Here is a 13,908-nt window from a genome sequence, read left to right as displayed (position 1 = left end):
AATCAATGAGCCTTTAGCAGGGTAAATAAGAATAAAAGAGAGGGCACAAATTAGTAATATGTGAAATGAAAGAGAAGGCAACTACAAGTTCCATGTAAGTTACAATAATAAAGAAATACTATACGCAAATCTATGCCAACAAATTTGACAGGTTCACTGGACATTTCTATTGAACATTTAAGGAAGAAAATACATCAATTACCTATGATTTTTCTGAGAATAAAAACTGAGGTAATGCTTCCTAACTCATTCTATGAGGACAGAATTACCCAAATATCAAAACTAGGCAAAGATATGAAGATAAGAAAACTGTAGACCAATACTTCTCATGACCATAGATGCAGAAATTTTAACAAAATGTTAGCAAATTGAAACCAAAAAAATATAAAGATAATTACACAGCACAACCAAGTGAGATTTCCCAGACATGCAACATTGATTTAATTAATCAATTAATGTAACTCATAATGTCAATCTACTAAAAAAAATCACATAATCATATCAATACATGCAGAAAAAGCATTTGATAAAATCTAATGCATATTCATGATAAAACCCCTCAATAAACTAGGAATAGAGGGTAACTTCCTCAAAATGATAGACTATCTACAAAAAACATACAGCTGACATCATACTTAATGGTGACAAATTTGAAGCTTTCCCAGTAACATCAGGAACAAGGTAAGAATCCCCTCTCTCACCACTTCTTTTCCACACTTTACTGGACAAGTCCTTGCAAATGCAACAAGGCCAAAAAAAAAAAAAAAAAGAGGAAGGAGAAGAAAAGGAAGAAGGAAGAAAGGAAAAGAAATTAAAAGACAGAAAGATTGGGAAGACATAAAACTGTCTTAGTTCAAAGGGAACATGATTGTCTATAAAGAAAATCTGAAAGAATCAACAATAATAGAACTAATAAGCCTTATAGCAAGGTTTCAGGAAACAAAGTTAATATACATAAGTCAATTGCTTTCCTCTATACCAACAATTAACAAATGGAATCTGAAATTAAAAACAAGTAACATTTACATTAGCACCAAAACTGAAATACTTAGATACTAATCTACTAAAATGTGTACAAGATCTATATGAGAAAAGCTAAAAAAAAGTCTAATGAATGATATTAAAGAACTGACTAAATGGCAGGAGATTCCATGTTCATGGATAGGAAGACTCAGTATTGTCAAGATGTCAATTCTTGTCAAGTTATTCTATAGATTTCATACAATCCCAATCAAAATCCCAGCAAGGTAATTTATGAATATAAACAAACTGATCCCAAAGTATATATGGAAAGGCAAAGGACCCAGAATAGTCAGCACAATATTGAGGGAGAAGTACAGTGTTGGAGGACTGATGCTACCTGACTTCAAGACTTAATATAAAGCTAAAGGAAACAAGACTGGTATTGGTGAAAGAACAGACATAGAGATCAGGGGGGCAGAACTGAAAGCCCTGAGATAGACCCCATAAGCATGGTCATCAGATCTTGAACAAGGAGCAAAGGCTATACAATGGAGCAGACTATCTCTTCAACAAATGATGCTGGAACAACTGGGCATCCACATATAAGAAAATGAACCTAGACACTTTACACTCTTCATAAAAACTAATTCAAAAATGAATCATAGACCAAAATGTAAAAGGCAAAACAATAAAATTCCTAGATGATAACATAGGAGAAAATCTAGATGACCTTGGATATGGTCATGTCCCCCCCTTTAGTTACAACACCAAAGACACAATACATGAGAGAAATAATTGATAACTGGACTTCATTAAAGTTAAACATTTCTACTCTGTGAAAGACGATATCAAGAGAATTAGAAAACCAACCACATACTGGAGAAAAGACTTGCAAAAGACATCTAATAGAGAACTGTTATCTAAAATATACAAAGAACTCTTAAATCTTAACAATAAAAAGACAAATGACTTGACTAATAAATTGGCCAAAGACCTTAACGGACACCTCACTAAAGATGAAAATATATGTTTACTTGACAAATAAGTACATAAAAAATTGTACCACATAATATGTCATCAAATGTTATTTAATTTAATGCAAATTAAAACAATGATATACCATTGCAAACTTTTGTAGCATCACAAAAATCCAGAACACCGACACCATCCAGTACTGGTGAGGATGTGGGGCAACATGAATGTCATCTATTGCTGATGCAAATATACTGGAATATATTTTGGGATGCAAAATGGTACAGCCACTTTGATAGCCACTTTGGCAGTTTCTTACAAAATTAAACATATTCTTACCATGTGACCTAGCTATCACATTCCTGATATTTCTCCAAAGGAGTTTAAAACACATCTACACAGAAACCTGCACGTGGATGTTTCCAGTAGCTTTGTTCATAACTGTCACAACTTGGGAGCAATCGGGCTGTTATTCAGAAGGTGAATGGACAAGTAAATGGTGGCACATGCAGACAGTGGAATATTATTCAGTGCTGAAAAGAAATGCTCTATAGGAAGCCAAGACAAGACATGGAAGAGACTTTAATACATATTACTAAGTGAAAACAACCAGCCTGGCAAGGCTACATGCTGTATCATCCCAACCATGACATTCGGGACTAGGGAAACTGTGGAGACAGTAAAAGGATCAGGGGTTGCCTAGGGTTGGGGGTGAAGGGAAGGATGGATGTATGTAGGACAGAGAAAATACTCCATATAATAATATAATGATGTATATATGTCATTATACATTTGTTCAAACCCATAAATACACAACAACAAAAGTGAACCCAAGGGTAAACTATGGACTTCAGGTTATTAGGATGTGTCGATGTATGTTCATGGTAAAAAAAAAAAAAGTACCATTCTGGTGAGTGATGTTGATAATGGGAGAGGCTATACATGTGTAGAGGTAGACAGCAGATGGGAAATCTCTGTATCTCAATAAAATAATTTATGTGGTTCTGCACTAATTAATCTTCATATTATATAACACATATGATTCTCCCCTAAATATATAATCAGATATGATAGAACAAATATATACAAGCATATTTATATAATCATTTTGGTAATATTGATAAATTGGAAATGAATTAAGAGTGTCTTAATAGTGTAACAATTATGTATATATGTATATACTGCAATATTATGGGACCATTAAAACATTTGCTTTTGGAAAACATACTAACATGGAATAAATTATCAGTAATAATGATAAGTAAACAAAGCAGGATGCAAATTTCCTTAGAGGGTTATTTCTACAATTTTGTAAAGTTGAAATAATTAGAATAATCATAACCATGATGTAATTTACAAACACAAAAATGACTGAAAAGCAACATATCAGAACTATCACACTGGATCAACCTGAGGGTGGCAAGCGAATAGGATGTGCATTTTGATTGAAAGATTACTTTGGGTGCAGCATGGATAAAGCTAGAGAGATATGAGTACACACAAAGAGAACAATTAAGAGGCTATTACACAAATATTGGATATTGCTGGGACTAGCATGCTGATAGTGATAATTGGAAAAGTGGAAAGATCCTCAGGATATTTGGAAGTTAAATCAATTAGTGAAGTAGAGGTGAGGGATGGGGCTGTCAATTATAACTTATAGGAGTCTTTCTCCCTTGAATAACAGACATCAGAGCCAATAGTGATCGTTTATTCCTATACCCAATTTTTTTATCTTTCTTAAGTACTCACAATAAGTCATGATGCTTGCCACATAGACCATGATTACATGAATTGAGGATAGCACTGTTCCTACCTCTGCCTATTTCTTCTCCATCTCTGTCAGTGGCTCATCTCCTATTGTACCTATACATATTGTAGAATCTTAAAATCAAAGTTCTAAGCCTCCTTTTTATTCCAAACACTATATGCTCATGGCTTAAATTTTTTGAATGTGGCCCAGAGTAAAAAAACTTACATTGCAAATGTACATAGCAATCTAATAAACACATATGTATTTATATATAATTGAAACAAATGTTTTTTGAAATAACAATAACCTGAACTACATACAATGGTCTCTGATATTTTGTATTCCATCCTGTTTTATTTCACTTTTTAAAAATGAAGTTCTGATCCATCTAAATGTATTTATGACCCACAAAGAAATCTTTGTCCATGATTTGAATTCACTAATGGAGGTTTTCTTATCCAATACAACTTCAGTTCTATCTCCAGGTTGATTAAACAGAAATTTGAATCTCTTGTAAAAGTCTCTCATCAAAATCCAAAATCGTAAATTCTTCTATTTCTTAGCTCCCCTAGAGCAAATGCCCCTAAAACAGACATTTCAACTTCAAAATGACTAAAATTAAGTCTATATTTCCTTCCAAACCTGCTCCACTCCAGAAATCTTTATCTCTGCAAACACAGAGGCATCTACACATTGTGCAAATCAGAAACTGAGGTTCATTCTTATAGCATCTTTTTCTCTCTTCTTTATATTCAACTAATCATCAGGTCCTCTCTATCCTCTCTAATGTATCTTGAAAGCAAATTCTCCTCTTTCCTCAATGATATCTCTGAGCCCTATAAAAGTTTCTCTGGATTACTACTGCAAATGACACCACGGCTTCTAGACTAGACCAGAGCAATATTTATACCACACTGCATCCAGATGGAAATTTTGAAAAACAAAGTGTTTATAGTATTTTCCTATCTTTAAAATCTTGAATAATTCTCTTTTGCCAATAGTAGAAGTTCTCCAATATGGAGATAATATCCTTCATAATCAAAAACAGATTTTCCTGTCTTGCCTGAGATATTGACACTTGCCCTTTGCCCTTAGACCCTTCATCTATCCATGCAAAATTCTCCAGATTTTAATAACTCTCACTTAACTCAAATACTGTCCCTTCAAGTTTAGGATAAATGCAGCTCTTTCAAACAGACCTTCCCATTTCTTGTAGACTGAGTGAGAGATCATTTCATAAGTCCTCATCTTGCACTTATTTCCAATAAAAAATTAATAATGCCAAGTTTTAATGACTATTTACTTAATTATCTCTTCCTTATTACATATGCTCCTTGAAGGAAAGGATATTTTCATGTTCATCACTGAAATTTCAGTACATGGCAATGAATTACTGGTACAAAGAGAAGATATATTAAAAATAATATAATGAGTAATTTAAAAATATTTCAAGCAATGACATTCAAGTTTACGATGCAGATGAAATTGGTGCATACTTTTCCTTCCCACTTTTCATTAATATACTAATGAAGAATCAATAAATATGGGGTCTACTTGAAATCCCATTTAGATGACCACTGACACAGTCAAAGAATAAGAAACACAGAAACATATATGTTTATATTATATGGAAATATGTGTGGAAATATGGATATATATGTATATATAGTTAAACACACAAATACAGTAAATTGATCAATTTATGTAAGATAAAATGCAAATGAGGCCATTAGATTATATGTTCAAAAAAATAATAAAATACCTGGGGAAATCTCACAGAACACTACATGTATGAAAATAGAAACAGAATTTACCATGCACCCCAGAACATTTACCAGTCTGAGAGGGCCCAGGTCGAAAGGAGTGTCGAGGAGCCCCATGAAACATACTATGTTCTCTTTTCTCAATTTCGGTTTTTGTGTTTCTCAGTTACAGAATTTCTATTTGGTTCTTATTATACTTTCCAATTATCTGCTAAAAATCTCAAATGTCACTTGTATTTCATTGTGCATATTAAGCACGATTATTTTAATGTCTTTTTCTGACAGCTCCATTATTTGGATCCCCTGTGGTTCTGTTTCAATTATCTGTTGTTTGTTACGATTTAGAATCACATTGTCTTATCTCTTGATGTGTCTGGTTAGTTTTGATTGAGTGGTGGATATTGTATATGAAAATTGTAGAAATAATTTCAGGACCAGGATAATGTTATTTTCCAAAAATTTGCTTTGCATTTTCCAGGTACACAGGGAGAATCATTTTGAGGAAATTACCATCCAATTCAGGGAGTGAAGTGATCTAAAGCTGAGTTACAATCCTTGTGACATCATTTCTACTTCTGGTTCACCCTTATTCCTAGAGCACAGTCTCTCTATCTCAGCTCACGGAAAGCATGTTCATTAACATACACCACTTGGTAGGCCCTTGACTTCAACATCTGACCCCTGACAATTATAAGATTGCCAAAATTGCTCCCCAACTTTTCAGATTATAATTTCCCTTTGCAATAGACAAGTGTCTCTAGACGAAAAGTAGACCCAAATGGTGTGCTGGTGTCCCTGCATCCCTAGCTTCTCCTAGATCTTGATCCATTATTTCTTCACCATCTTGAGATCTTCCCATGCCTTAATACAGATACATCTATAAGAATATCAGTCTAGATCTATGTCTAGATCTGGATGTTTCCCACTTTTCCATTTGTTCTCAGCCAGAGGATTAGTTCAGCATTGCCGAAAGCAGGAATCCCTGAACTAATTATAAAGAAAAATTTCTCTGTGGAAATCCTATAAGTATTAATTGACTTTGTGTTCCTTTACAGCATCTTTACATTTGCTTTTTATCAGGTGCTTCTTAGCTTGGGATATATTTTCATCTTAACTAGTTGCTCTCTGGCCCACATGGATAGTATAAATTTAAAATCCAAATACATTTTAGACATAGGCCCTTGGTTACAAACTCACTGGTAAGATATGTTTTCTGACCTAGGATATAAACAAATACAGAAAAGTCATGCTCTGCTGGCAGTGATAGATTAATTCCTAGTGTTTCAGGGTTTGGATTCTCTACCATTACCTTCTATACAATCAAGCAAGGTCTTGTCCCGTCTCCCTAAGAAGAAGTTAAAAAAAAATAAGCCCCTTCCAGAAAGGCCTTTGAGTCAGTTCAGGCTTTCAGCAGCTCTGATTTTGGTTTCACCTTTATTTTAGACTTTTAGAGTTTTCCTTACTTTATTGACTACTCAAGTGGTAATTTAAAAATATGTTTGATAAATTTTATCCATATTTTGTAACAGCATCTTTTTCAGATGAATTTGTCTGATAACATTGTGAGAACTAAAAGTCTATTAAAATGTTTATGTATACTATTACTTTCAGAATAAAAGCAATTACCTTAATATAGCCCTGAAAACTCAAAAAAGTCACAAAAATCATAATAGCACTGAAATATGAGAAATTTGTGTTAACATACTTTTAAAGAAGGAACATACTGAGAAATTATTAGTGACCAATGGATGCTTTGATTAATAAACCAGATTAACAAGTAGACCCTATTAAATGATTAAATTAAAAAACAATGGATTGAGTGGCTCAGGGTACAGAAATAAAAAAGGATTTCAGGGATTTCAACAAAGACAGAAAATGAATGTAAAGTACCTAACATGAAATATCAGAATTAAGTTCCCCAGAAAGAGTCCTTAAAGAGGAAAACAAGCACTACAGAGAAGTGATTGAGCGACAGATGAAAATGCTTCCTATGAATCTGGGGAAAATGAAATATATATGAAGGTAAAATAGATAACAAATAAGGAGGGCAGATAATGGAGACCCAATCCATGAATTATAGGTACTGCTGAGGAAGAAATGAGAACAAATGGAACAGAAGTAATGGTCATAAGTATAATCATGATAATAAAAAACTGTTCCTGTGGAAGAAAATCTGTCTGCAGTTCTTTCTGCTCATAATGTTACAGGAAGAGAAAAAAAAATTAACCCATGCCTAGGTTTACATAGAAATAGATAAGCTTTTTAAAAAATCATAAACATAAGCACTAATAAACTTCTTTAACAAGTGGATTGTATTTGGCGGGTAGGTGATGGGTGGATGATGAATGGATGATAGCTAGAGAGATGATAGGTAGATGGATGGATGGAAGGGTCTCCCCTTCACAGAAAATATAAAGAAAACCTAATTAATAAATAAGGAAAATAAAATGGAAATAAAAGCCTTAACTAACATGTATATTTACTTATGTGCCTGTGTTCCAAGCACTTTACATATATAGTTGACCCTTGAACAACACAGGTTTTAACTGCACAGGCTCACTTATATGTGGATTTTTTTCAGTATATTGGAAAAAATGTAGGAGATTTTTAACAATTTTTAAAACACATTTTCTTTTCTCTAGCTTACTTTATTTTAAGAATACAGAATACATATACAAAATATGTGTGGACTGTTTATGTTATTGTTAAGGCTTCTGGTCAACAGTAGGCTATCAGTTAAGTTTTGAGGAGTCAAAAGTTATGTATGGATTGTCAGCTACACTGGAAGGTTAGCACTCCAAACCCTTGTACTATTTAAGGTTCAACTCTAATCTCAATTCTTATTAATATTACATATAATCTTAATTCTTACAAGAACCCATGATGTAAGTATTGCCATTCCCTTTATTGTACAAAAGTGGATTGACTAATTGACCATCTTGACAAAGCCAGGAATTTGCAACTAAGCAAGATGTTTCCAGAACTGTGCATGTAACCACTGTGGCACATCAACTGCATTTATTTTTAAAGAAATCAAGATATATTAAAAACAATAAAAGTTATAATCATAGGATATAAAACAAATATGTTTTGATTAAAAACAAACATAAAAATGTTTTTCATTTCCTAATACTAAACTCTCAGACTGAGATTAAAAATAAATACCTGCATGTTTCTATTTAAGTCAGGATTCTTGTAGTAGTAAAAATCTAATTCAACATACAAAAATGATTGGCATACATAATTGCAAAGTACAAGTGGTGTGACTGATTTCAGATGAGAGAGGACCCAGGGGTCTGAAAGCAGTCTTGGGACTCCCCGCTCTCCCCATCTTACGCTTGTTCTCCACTGTTGACTTCATTCACTGGAATGCCCTCTCCATCTGGTGACCAAAATGTAAAGAAACCGCGACTGTACATTTAAAAATTCTTAGTAATGACTGATTCACAGAGAAAGAAAGGACTCTGAATGGCGCCCCCTTGACTACAAATCCTTTTCTGAACCAGTCACTCTAGCCGGGGGTGTGGGGATCACGGGGCCACCTTGCGGCAGCACCATGGAGCACGTGATAGCTTCCAGGAGGGAAGGAGGAAGTTCACAACAGGAAGCAATGAAGAGCAAACAACACCACGAACAGATGTCCACTACAACTGCTCCCAAGAGTACCAAAATGATATAAAAAAAAGTCTTAAAGAAAAATGATGAGTAGAATTTATAAAGAGTACAGTAAAATTGTTGTATCAACAGAAAAGGATTCAAAGAAAAGGTATGAATATAACATTTATATTGATGAAGGTTAAGTGCACAATGAAAACCTGACAGACAGAGGCCTCTGTTAATTGAATAATATAGCAAGAAATGTCAATTAAAAACTGTTAGAGAAAAATGATAAACTGAGAGAAACAAATAGAATGCAAAAACAAAAAAAAACACAGTAATGGATCAAGTATAACTATAAAGACCAGGAGTATTACACAACATAAGGTAAAATGTTGATATGTATTTTGAACTTCTTAACCTAATGCAGGAAATATGTCTTTATTTTCATTTTTGATTTTCCATAAAACATTTTCAGAAATTGGTCATAAACTGGAACACACAAATAAAATCAATCTCCAAGTTTCTAAAACATAAATTATACTGGCTAGAATTAGACATTAATAGTAAATATTTACATTTAAATAGTTCTAAACACTTAAAATTTTTTAAATTCCCCTTTTTTGTTTTGGGCCAAATAAAATAAAAAGACTACTTCTAACTCCAAGTTTTTAGGATTCAGAGTTGAAAAATAGTAATGCAGATATATTAATTTAAAAGTTATGTTGAACATAATTTTAAAAATAAATTTTTAAAAATCTAAAAATGAATTTAAACATTTATTTAAAAAATAATTTTACAATGATTGTTTTGAACTTAATACAATCTACTTTAATCAAGTGTGTATTTTAAAGCTCCAACTCCTTATATTGCATCTCATATCATATAGTATGTAATTTAACCTATTTCTCCATATTTAACTCTTTCTAAAAAAAACTGATGCTGATTAGAAGGTATCAGAAGTTATGAAAAGGCCAATAAAGATTGATTAAAAGGATGTATCCAATATGACATTATTCCAATTGGATTTTATAGTAATGATTAAGTAACATGAAGATGGAAATTATTTTTATCTAGAGTTATCTCCAGATTTAATACATTTAAATGAATCTAACTCTTTGATACTAATACAATTTTTCTCTAGATTATCTCTAAATTCCTAAATGCAATTCATTTTCCAAATGAATTTGGCAAACTCTGTAACTACTAGAGGGCAGTAAAGTTTTATTATATGCCCCCAAATCACCAGTACAATGAGTCCCTTGCCAAGCCACATGGGGTAACTGTATGATACTATTTCAATGTTACTTGTGCCAAGTAGTGGAGACTGTCTGAGAAATCATTTTGGTTTTAATATTTGCACTTTTAACAAGACCCAATCACTGGATCCATCCCAATCAATAAACATTAATTAGCAAGCTAACCATTGTAATTAGGTTAAAGTATATCCCTTTTTAAGTATCCGATATTAACATTCTTCCTGTAAAATTCTCTATGTAAACTGTTGTAGGACTTGCTGTAAAATGGTCATTGGAAAGTTAAAACAATTGCCTCCTTTCAGATTTCAGTCATGACAAATATTTACCATAAAAATCATGTATCTAGTAAACTTTCTAGCATTTAATTATTCGTGGGAAAGAAATACTCAACATAGAATTTTGGGGCTCTGAGGAATATATGTAAACATGATTAAGTTGTCTAGCAACACTCAAAAAAAAAAGATGAGGAATTTTATGTTTAGCCATTTTGTAAAAAATGTTATTCCTGTCGCACAGTGTATTAGGTCAGCGTTCCTTGTGAACAGGATTTTAACAGTCAGGAGATGTGACTGTGTTTAAGATTCCTTTTTCCAGTCACTAGTTCATTGTCAGCAGCAGCTACAGAGCAGTTTTATGTGCATTCAGAGACAGCCAGGAAATTAGTTCTGCACGACTGAGTCAGCACTGTGGCTCAGAGAAGGAACATCACCCATTTCCTTAAGCAATTGTTTATTCCTTGTTATGATAACAATGTTAAATATTAAAATTCCAGTATAAAAAAAATACCTGTTGCCACTCTAATGCTTGTGAGAGTCAAGTCATCCTATAGACGTTAAGTTTCAATGCAATTTGCTGGGTTTTTCTTTGCTTTTTGTTGCATCCCAAAGGGCGTGATAGCTGGTGATGGCTTACTTAGCATCTTCAAACTTCTTTCTGAACTATATGAGGCAGTGAAGTAAAAAGTCTGTGAGATGATATTCAGGGAAGTTGAACATTTAAAACTAGCAACAACTCAAATTAAACTGATCTTTAAAGTTGAACCAAACGTTTTTGTTTCTATGGTTTTCAAGGGAAAAAAATAGCATGGCATTCAGATGTTCCTCTCTGGACTAATGAGGCGGCTACAGCCAATGTAAATGGACATTGTTCCAATGAACTTCGCCGCTGCTCGATTCTTGTCCACTTGCTTGTCTCGCGTACCATTCCCCAAATCACTTTTCATTTTTGTTTTTCCTATAAAAAGGTAATATAAAATATTCCTATACCCAGTCCCGTAGGTTAGACTATATTTCCTAATTAAACTCGATTTTTTTATCTGAATACTGCTTTTGCATATCCTTTAAGATTGAGAAGAATTCTTTTCCCCATTATCATACACTATACATACAAAGATAAGCCTGCAAATAGTCCTTTTGATTCTTGGATAAATTTCATCATCATATACCAAAGTATGACATATACAATCCCAAAATATTACACACCTCTGCACACACACACACACACACAAAAGCTTTGTTCAGAAAAATTATCCTTGCCTAAACCTGATGGTATAATTCAATTAGAATTGAAGGCCTGAGTGCTGTAGGGGAATTTCTAGGTATTTTAAGGCTGGATTCCTGTTTCATGTTTCTCAATGCACACCATACATGTATTCCTTGTAGAATTTCAGTAAAATTATTAGCTGTCACTTTTTAAACCTGGGAAACTGGTATGAAACTATAATCTAGAAAATGGCTGAGAAATTCAATTCAACAGAAGTTTATTAAGCACTTACTGTATGGCTCAAACTTTGCAATGTTGAATACAGAAGTAGATGACACAGTTCTTACCCTGAACCTTGTCCCTTTCACAACAAGAAAGATACCCATTTACCCATCTGTCATAATTTTTGGGTTGAAAAACATAAGCACATGTCAAGAAAAATCAATTTGTAAAATTTTATAATAGCATAAAAAATGGAACAGAACTTCTGCATAACCATATTTTTCAAATTGATCTAATTCTATCATATGACGGAATGACAGGATTCCTAACTCAGGAGAATCAAGAAATACAATACACGGACTCTGCATAGACACAAATACTAGACAAGTGGGGAACCTGGAACTGTGAACTATTTGTTCTGATATTAGAGTAGCCTCAGAAATGAATGTTAATTAATTATTATCCCAAGAAAGAAAATTATTCCTATTAAGATTGGTAGTTTAATTTGAGCTTGATAAATGGCACAGTAGCATGGAGGCTATTTTGTGGCAATCGCAAAACAGGTTATAGCAAACACCAAACTAAGGATTTAGGAGAGATCAGTACGCAGCAATAAAAATCAGCCAAGGATCAGGGTGCAATAAAGGAGTAAAATCAAAGTCAATAAGGTTTTGCAACATGGGCTATTTTCTAAAGAGCTGAGTCCTAGATTCTGGTTCATGATCTAAGATTATCTCTGAAACCATAACTCTGAATCTATCAGAGACAAGTGAAGTCAGTGTTGAAGAATGCAAGGCTATCATAATTAGTGAAAAATATTAAACGTGTTAAAAAAAAATTAGGACTACAGTCTATATAAGGATATGACTTAGAAAAATACCTGAAGCGCCCAAGCTTGTGATGCTAGTGTTAGGCTGTGTAAAAAGAAATGGTTACTATCCTTATCATTCCACACTTCAGCTAGAATATCTGCTTGTGAATATAAAGCTGGAATGTGAAGGCAGGGAGGGAATATTTCTGATATCCTATGACTCCTAAGATATGCACAGTGGTAAACTACAGATATCATCAGGGATGTCTTCTCCAAGTATGCAGATGGTATCCTGCACAAGGACACTCATCTGACGGGGAGACTGTGAGCTGAATTAATGCTCACTCTCCTAGATAGGCCCTGGCATGGGGCTGTGCTGGCCTGGAAAGAAGGGGCCATCTGTTTTGGACATAGTTTGTTCAACTCTCTGATCAATCAGTGGAGACACAACTCTTTGTTCACCCATGAAAATTTTTCTCTGTTCTTTTGTGTTTTCTTGACCTTTCCTGCTTCTATGCAATAAAGAGCTTTGTAATTAATCACTTTTTTTTTTACATGTGTTGCTGGGTTTTATTGTAAGAGGAGGCACTTATATGTATTTTTTGTCTTTTCATAATTTCCCCAATTATGTGATTATTTTCACATTGAAATTATTTTTAAAAAATTTTTAAATAGACCCAAAGGGGAAGATGGTGGAATAGAAAGATCTTGACTTCATGTCCTCCCGTGCACAAAGTGAGGCAAAAACTAAATATAATACAACTCCGAGAAACACCTGAAGACTGGCTGTACAGATCTTTCACAGCTACAGACAAAAAGAGAAGGCCACTCAGAAAGGTAGGAGGGGCAGAGATGCAGTTGGGACCTAAACCCCTCGGCCCAGTGACCCACAAGCAGAAGGGATGCAATAGGCACAGAGGGGAGAATAAATTGAGCCCCACATCAGACACTCCCAGCTGTGTGGTCCTGCACTGAGAAGACAAGCTACCACAACACTGGCTTTGAAAATCAGAAAGGGTGATACCAGGAGAGCTGGAGGGGTAGAGGAAACTGAAACTCTACTCCTACAGGGCCAGCAATCTATAT

Source organism: Manis pentadactyla, chromosome 16 (genome assembly GCF_030020395.1).
Source record: "Manis pentadactyla isolate mManPen7 chromosome 16, mManPen7.hap1, whole genome shotgun sequence".
Lineage (NCBI taxonomy): Eukaryota > Metazoa > Chordata > Mammalia > Pholidota > Manidae > Manis > Manis pentadactyla.
Note: the sequence above shows the minus strand (reverse complement) of the source record.